Genomic DNA, 8,391 nt, shown 5'->3' with positions numbered 1-8,391 from the left:
CATTGATAGAATGCTTATAGTCTATCGATCTATAATCTATTTTTTCAATTGTCCTAATAATGTGCTTTTGGCCATAGTTTCCTCTATTATTCAATCCAGTCCAGGATCATGTATTGCCTTGTGCTTTTTTTTCTTTTTTAAAGGTAATTCCTTTATTGAAACTCTCAAGTTTTCCATGAAACTTTATATACACAGTGGAAATACCAATTACATATCAGGAAAAAATATCTTAATCGTGTTGTTATACAGCATATTGGCTAATTCCAATGGATCCTCCTCTCTAACTGCTGACATTATCTTCAGGATTTGAATTATAGTGGAGTTCATTTCTGTCTTTCAAGCAATGCCCATTTTCCCACTTCTTTATGACAGGAAATGATGTTTTAATTTATTTTGATCTAGTACATATACTTTTGACTGCACACCAATCATTAATTTCTCACTAGGTATTGACTTAAAGACTTCCAAATTAGCTTCCATTTTCAGTGAGCAACCATTAAACCCTATGTAAAGATCCAAGTCCATCAAAACAGCTGCTGCTCCCTTGGTACCATCAAATGAGTGTACCATTCCACTGACACACTGATCTCTATTTCTTTTCATTATGTCCAAAAACTCAGCATGTGAGTTGTTTTTTTTTAAGATTTATTTATTTATTATCCCCCCTCTCCTCCTCCCACCCTGCTGTTTTTTGCTGTCTGTGTTGTCTTCTTTTCTCTAGGATTCACCAGGATTTGACCCTAGAGACCTCTGATGTGGAGAGAGGTTCCCTGTCACCTGCACCATCTCAGTTCCTGGTTTCTGCTGCACTTCACCTTGACTCTCCCCTTATCTCTCTTTTTGATGCATCATCATCTTGCTGCATGACTCACTTGTTTGGGCCACTGGCTCTCCATGCAGTCACTTGCATGGGCACTGGCTTGCTGTGGGGGCACACTTTCTCTTCTTCTTTTTCACCAGGAGGCCCCAGGGATAGAACCCAGGTCCTTCCATATGGTAGGTGGAAGCTCTATCACTAGAGCCTCATCTGCTTCCTTCAGCATGTGAGTTTTGACAATGAAGAAACATTGGTTATTTTGTTTGTTCTGACAGTTCAAATTGTTTTTCAAAATATTTGAGCTGAGTATCTTTGGAACAAAATTATAATCAGTCAAAATCAAGTTCACTTTCCCCTATTGCTACAACTTTCCCTTTACTGTTTTCAGCAAGATTTAGCAACTCCATTAAGTAAAGATCAGGGTTATTCTTTTCAAATTCACCACATCTTGTAGGATGACATCCAACTGTACTGAAAAACATATCTGAAGCAGTTCCCAAAAAGACTTCTTCAAAATAACAATTTACATTTTTTTTTTGTATAAGTAATAGGATACCATTTGTTTGTGCCAAATGCAGTACATCTTTGCTCTCTTGTAGATTTCCACCTATAATTGTAAACTTTCTAACACCAGTCTGGACAGCTCTCTCTATTACATCATGTAAACCATCTTTCTTCATGCAGGGGGCATCTAATATTCCCTATATTTAGAGAAGCTTTTACTTAGCATCACCCTGATGCTTTTGAATCCATCTATGAATTCCTCTGATCATAGGATCTGTCAAGTTGATGCCACTATCGATGAATTTAAAGTGACTCATGATAGTGGCTTGCCTTGGGCTTTTATTGTCTCTTTAATTGCTCTCCCTTACTCTTTTAAGACATTTGAGGAAACATACATACAAGATGAATTTTCCCCTCTCAACCCCTCCCAAGCGTTCCATCCAGTGGGATTAATCACATTCACAATGTTGTGTAACCCTCACCACCATCCATTCCCAAAACTGGGAACAGGATCTTTGAGAATGTGATTAATTAAGATGAAGGTATGACCAGCATCCTTATAAGAAGAGGAGATGGGAGGGGTCACAGACACCGGAGAGGTTGGAAGCCATGTGACAATAGAGGCAGAGCTTGGAGCCCTGCAGCTGAAAACCAATGAACACTGAGGGTAGATGGCAAACGACCAGAAGCCCAGGGGAGGCCAAGGAGGCTCTTTCCCTAGAGGCCTTTCTAGTGTCTTGATTTGGAACTTCTGGCCTCCAAGACTGTGAGATAGTAAATTTCTGCTGTTTAAAGCCATCCAGATTGTGGTCCTTTGTTATGGCAGCTCTAGGAAGCTGAGAATGACAATGACTATTGGGACTGTGGCAAAAGTGGGCATATGTGAGTGAATGAGGGGATAGAATAAAGAGTGCTTGACAGAAAGGGGGAGAGAGGAATGGGGATGAGACCCACGTTTCTGAGGGGAACAGCCAGGTATTTAGGGGTGCCAGTTGCTGAGGCAGGGCATACTGGGATGTGTGTGTACTCTCCTTTGGGAATAGTTGGAATCAATTCAGTTTGGGACACATAGACTCTGAGCTTCCTGAGATGCTCAACTAGGTAAGTTGATGGTTCCAGAGAGCACTGGACTGGAGATCATCATTTGTGAGTCATGGAGTTGATGACCATAGAGGAGGAAAGAGTGTGCCCAAGAAATAGTGGCAGGGAGGACAGGGGGATGATGAAGAGCCCACAAAGGACCCCAAAGTGGGGGCCAGAGCAGTGGGAACAAAACTAGATGAGCATGATCCAAGAAAATAAGAAAGAGTAATCTGGAGAAGAGAGGGCGGGGGGCACATACTGCAGCCCTGCAGATGGTCACTCAAAAGAATGACTCAAAACTGCCCATGGCTCTGGGGACATGGAGGTCATGGTGACCTTGAACAAGCAACCCACCTGGAGCACTGCAGCTGGAAGAGAGGCTGGAGGGCCAGGGGGTGAGGGGCACATAGAGTCTCTGCAGAAATGGGTGACAAGTTGGCTGCAGCAAGGGTCATTTGCAAGCTGTTTAACAACTGCTATAGTTTGGGCCCCTCAGAACAGCTGCAGACTAGGAAAGTACCAGAGCATTCTGGCTCATATCAGACCTGGCTTTGGCTCTGATAGACACGTTTTCCAAATAAAAAGGCAAGATGATTTATTTGGACATATTTTCTTAAAAAAAGAGGAATATCTGGTGGCCAAGAAATGGCCCATCCTTAGAAGGATAGTGATTTATTTGGTATGGTACATAATCAAATGAGAGGCCAAGATGATGTCAAGGTCATTTGAGGCTGACCTCAAGTAAAGCTTCTTAATTGTCATGCCTATGAAAGGCAGATACTTATACTAGTCACATGAGGCATGGCATTTCTGAAGAAAATTATTACTAAGGGGAGTAAAATGTACTGAAAAGATGAAGCTTTCTATACATTTTAGATGACGTATAAGTCTTACCTAGCAAGACACTTCCATTAGCACAAAAAATAATGGCCTTCTTCACCAAGATGGCTGTCACAAAGAAAAAATGTAGACAGTTCAATGATTTATTTCCCCATCCATATTCGAGTTTATTCATGGGAGATTCACCTTGTGAACTAATAATTTTCTGGGCCAAGAGAAAGCGGCAGGCGGTTTTCTTTTAAGAAATGCATATTTTTTTCCTTACAGTGTGTTTCTTTTGGCCTTAAAAATTAGCTGAGTCTATGGCTTTGATCTCAAGGCAAAGGCTTCTTTCAATTGCTTTAACCTTTTTCAAAAAGTGACCTGTTGGAATAAATGCTCTCATGCTGAGAATCGAAAAGTCTCCAATATCTATGGCACCATCGACACAGCAGAAAGAAACATGTTCTTGAAGTGGTTTAAGAAAAATTAAAGAGCCCAGACCGAGGAAATAAATCTTTTTGGAAGGATCAGCGTAAGAGCCACATTCCAGTGATTGGGAAAAAAACAAGACAAACCTCATGCTCATGTCCATGTGGAAGAAGACACCAGAATGGATGCTCCAGCACCAGATCAGGAACCCAGGGACTCGGCTAGGAAAGGGGATTCTGGTAGACCAGCTTTCTTCTTTTGGCCAAGCAAAGGATCCAAGTCATGGAGAACAGTAGTAGGGCAGGGAGGGGTGTGCAAGAACGGATAGGTGTTAGTGGCGGGGGGCTCTGGGTTTCAGGTTGGAGGCACGAGCAGCCCCCTATGCTCCCCCTGGGCTCCTCACCTCCAGGATGCTTGTCCCCTGTGCGCCCCTCGGTTGCCCCTTCGCTGCTCCTCCTGGTGCTGCGCTCACACTCTGAGCTCTTCTGTGCCCTCTCTCTCGAGCGCGTCTGGGTCTGGCAGCTCCTTTCCTTGGCCACGACTGGGACTCATCCTCGCGTTCTCTTCTCATTCGGCCTCTTTTGGGCTTGGGGAAGCCACCTGTACCTGCCTGTGGCTATGAATGCTTTTTCGGCTTTTCTGACTGCTTCTCACAGGTCAGCACCCTGACGTGGCACACCTTCTAAGGCCATGCTGCCTGCTTGCCAGGTGGCATGGGTGCTCCCGAAGGGGGAGCCCGAAGGCCAAAACGTCTGGAATCCTACCAAGAACGAAGCTCTGTGGGAGTTCAGGGGTGTGAGTGAGGATGGGGAGCAGGGAGACGGGTTTTGGGGGGCACAGGGTGGCTCCAGAGCTGCTAGCCTCATGGGGTAGGGACCGTAATTGCTTCCCCTACCCCTGTGCTTCTGCACTTCCCAGGCTTTCCTGCAGACAAGGCGGTCGGGAGACCGGCCAGGCCTGTGTGCAGAGGCCATTAGGCCTGCCCCTAAAGCCATGGCTAAGACCCTGGGGTCCTCCCTTTGCTGGCTCTGGCCACCTTCCCGGACATGTGTTCCAGACAGTGTGTGCAGCCAACCCGCACGTGGCAGGGGCACCGCCAGCCTGCACTGGACTCTGTGAGCAAGAAATAGCCTTTATGACGGCAAGCCACAGAGGGGCTGTGTTCTCCTGTTGTGGCATTGAGCATTGCCTGATTCAAAACGAGCTCAGCTCTCTCAGGGTCTTTTCCAGAACCATCTAAGCAGAGGAAGTGCATTTCCCTCTCCTCGGCTAATGTGCACTATCAGCTCTGTACTGTTGCTTAGGATTTAGGACTTGGAAATCTGCACATGTGACTGAGAGTCTCGTCTGTGTCCCACCGTGTCCTGGGCTTCTGAACTGCTGATTTGTCAGCACCCCTGGGCTGTGCTGGGCACTGCACGGAGGCCGAACAGGGAAGCAGTTTCTTTCTCCCATGAGCTTTTTGTTTTTTGAAATAAAATTTTATTGACATATATCATTCATACATGAGTATACATAAATAATAAGTATAGAGTCAAAGTTGTTAATTTACAAAACGAACAGACATGTCATCATACAGGGCTTCCATACTCCTCCCCACCACCAACACCCTGCATTGTTGTGAAACACTTGTTACAAACTATGAAAGAGCATCATCAAATAACTGCAAACGCGGGAAGTGGATTTGGCGCGAGTGATTGGGCTCCCACCTATCACACGGGAGGTCCTTGGTTCAGTTCCTGGTACCTCCTAAAAAAGACACTGAACTGGCACGATGGGCAGGTATAGCAAGCTGATGCAACAAGAGGCGTGAGGAAAACATAATGAGATATACAACAAAGCCGGAAGCAGAGGTGACTCAAGCGGCTAAGCGCCTCCCTCCCACATTGGAGGTCCCAGGTTTGGTTCCCAGTACCTCCTAAGGAAACCAGGAAGATGAACAGACATAGCAAGTACAAACAAAGAGTGGGTGGGGAGAAATAAATAAATAAAGTAAATCTTAAAAAAAAAGCACTGCAAACTATATCTTATATTTCCCCAACCACCTGAGTATTAATACCCTATGTTAGTATTATATGTTTGTTATAGTTCATGAAAAATGTTCTCATGTTTGTCCTGTTAACCACAGTCTATCTTCCACCACAGGATTCACCATGTTATACAGTCCCATGTGTTGTACAATTCATTTAGAGTGTGACTCTCATTTTCATCAGAGTTTTGCTGTCATCACCTCAGTCAATTTTAGAATGTTTTCATTATTCCAAAAGGAAAAATTTCATACTCTCTTATACCCCCCATTGTTGTCCCTTAGAATGGATATAATATCTTCTTTGCCATTGCTGCAACAATATTACAAACTATATTTTTCCTGTGTATCACCATATTCTTAACACTTGGCAGAAAAACATTCTTACATTCATATTATTCAACACAATCTTCATCCACTACCCAAATCACTATGTTATACATTCCCTCGATTATTCTCTAACTTTCTTTCAATTGCCATTTATGTCTACAGACTACCCCTTTCAGCCACAATCACGTTTATAAATCAGCAGTGTTAGCTATACTCACTATAATGTGTTACCATCAACTCTATTCATTTCCACACTTTTGCAATAAACCTTATTAAAAATTCTACACACATTAAGCATCAGCTCCCATTCTCAATCCACATTCTATCTGCTAGTAACTTAGACTTCAGAGTTTACCTCTGTGAGTTTGCTCATCATGTTTAGCTCATATTAGTGAGACCATACAGTATTCATCCTTTTGTGCCTGGCTTATTTCACTCAGCATAATAGCCTCCAGGTTCATCCATGCTGTCACGTGCATCCCTCTCATGAGCTTTTGATCTCAGGGTTCCAGCTGGCAGTGCCTGGTGTTTCTCAGGCCAACATTCTTTGGTGAAGCACACTGGCCAGCTCTCCGGGACCCTCATTTGATTCCATGTGTCATTTGCCTTTTTCATAAAATGCTATCCTCTTAAGTTGGCCAGACAGCTCTGACAAATACCACACAATGGCTTTGTTCAAACAACAGGAATGTATTGTCTCATGGTGGGGTGCACTGAAATGTGTACCCCTATTTGGACATATTCTTGGTCTTGGTCCACGTTCTGGTGGGTGTGGCCCTGCTGGGGAAGTCACAGAACACACTCGGGCCATCTCCCAGCCCTCGCCTGCTCCCCCTCCTTTTCTATTGCGCAAAGATCTTTCAGTCTTCTTCCATTCCCCAACCTGGGGAAGATGTTAAGTCTAATGTAAAGGCCCGACCAAACCTAACACATGGAAACTGGAAACAAGCAGCCCTAGGTGCTTATTAGGGCAGGACCTCTCAGCGGCAGGGCCCCCTCCCCTGGGGTGGATAAATGTGCAACCGTCAGACAGCACATACTGGTCTCTCTCTTCCTAGGTGAAGTGGGGCGTGTGGAGCCACCACCCACTAGCCCTGAGACGAGCAGTCGGCCTCCCTGGGAGACTGGCCACATGGGATCTCTTCCTCTGCTCTCTTGGACCCTTTGTGCTGTGTAAGTAATCAAGCAGTCATTTGTTGAAAGTCTCTGTTGAGCTTGAGCCTGTGTTCCCATGATCCACCAGACAGCATATCACCCCATAGACCTATCATAAATAAGATCTCCTCAAGATGTTACTTCAGTTACTGTGGCCCAGCTGCATCAAGTTGGGCTTTCCTCTAGATGACTGAAGTCCTTTATAAGCAGAGTGGAGGCCAGAGAGAGAAGCCACAGGGTGCAGCCAGAAGCTGGAAGTCAACAGAACCTGGCAGAGAAAGGAGAAGATGCCGCCATTTTGTTGCCATGTGACAGAAAAGCCAAGGACCAAGGAGCACTGGCAGCCAGCCTCAGAGTGCCACTGTCTTCTGGGAGAAAATGCTACCTTGCTGATACCTTGAGTTTAGACTTCTCCGAGCTTCAAAACCATGAGCCAATGAATTCCTGTTGTTTAATCCAACCCATTGTATTTGCTTTGCCAGCTAGAAAACTAATAGCATTGCTTTGGAGGCTAGAAGGCTTGCTTCCTCCCAGGGTCTGTAGCATTCTGGGGCTGGCTTACTTCAATTCTTGGGGCTCCTTGGCTTGTGTCCCTGGCTCCTGTCACATACAATGTCCTCTCCTTCTCCTGCATCTGTAAATTCTGAGTTCCCTCTATAAGACCTCTAGAAATCAGATTAAGAACCACCCTCATTCATTTGGGCCCCAACTTAACTAAAATGACATCTTCAAGATGTCTTATTTATACCCTATATCCACCCAAGCCTTGTGGATTAAGACTAAGAATGTGTTTCTTTCAGGGGTACATAATTCAACCTACCACAGCTCTGTTTATATATGTATTTCCAAGTGTAATGAAAGTTGGGCAGGGATGGAGTCTGCAGTCATTTCTTATGGGTGCTGTAGAAAAGTCCCACAAACCGTGAGCCTTAAAATGACACAACTGTGTTCTCCCACAGTTCTGGGAACTAGAAACCCAAAATCCACAGGGTGAATCTCCTTCCCTGTGTCTTCCGTGCTGCTGGTGGTTTTTGGGCCATCCTTGGCACCAGTCTGCCTCTGTCTCAGCTGTGGTTCTTCCCTGTGTCCCTCTGTTTCTGTGTCCATGTTTCCTTCTTCTTAGGAGGACACCAGTCACATTGGACCAGGGCCCACCCTTATCCAGTTTGCCTCATTTTAACTCATCACATCTTCAAAGCTCACGTTCATGGGACCAGAGATTAGG

The 8,391-nt window shown here is 44.9% G+C and overlaps 1 pseudogene; it reads right to left on the bottom strand.

Annotated features, from left to right (window-relative positions):
- Window positions 1-207: 207 nt before the first annotated feature.
- LOC101442810 (deoxyribonuclease TATDN1-like) lies at window positions 208-1,590 on the bottom strand (annotated as a pseudogene).
- Window positions 1,591-8,391: the final 6,801 nt, after the last annotated feature.

The sequence above is a fragment of the Dasypus novemcinctus genome, chromosome 2, assembly GCF_030445035.2.
Source record: "Dasypus novemcinctus isolate mDasNov1 chromosome 2, mDasNov1.1.hap2, whole genome shotgun sequence".
Lineage (NCBI taxonomy): Eukaryota > Metazoa > Chordata > Mammalia > Cingulata > Dasypodidae > Dasypus > Dasypus novemcinctus.
The sequence above is the reverse complement of the archived record's forward strand: the minus strand, read 5'-3'. Positions and strand labels throughout refer to the sequence as shown.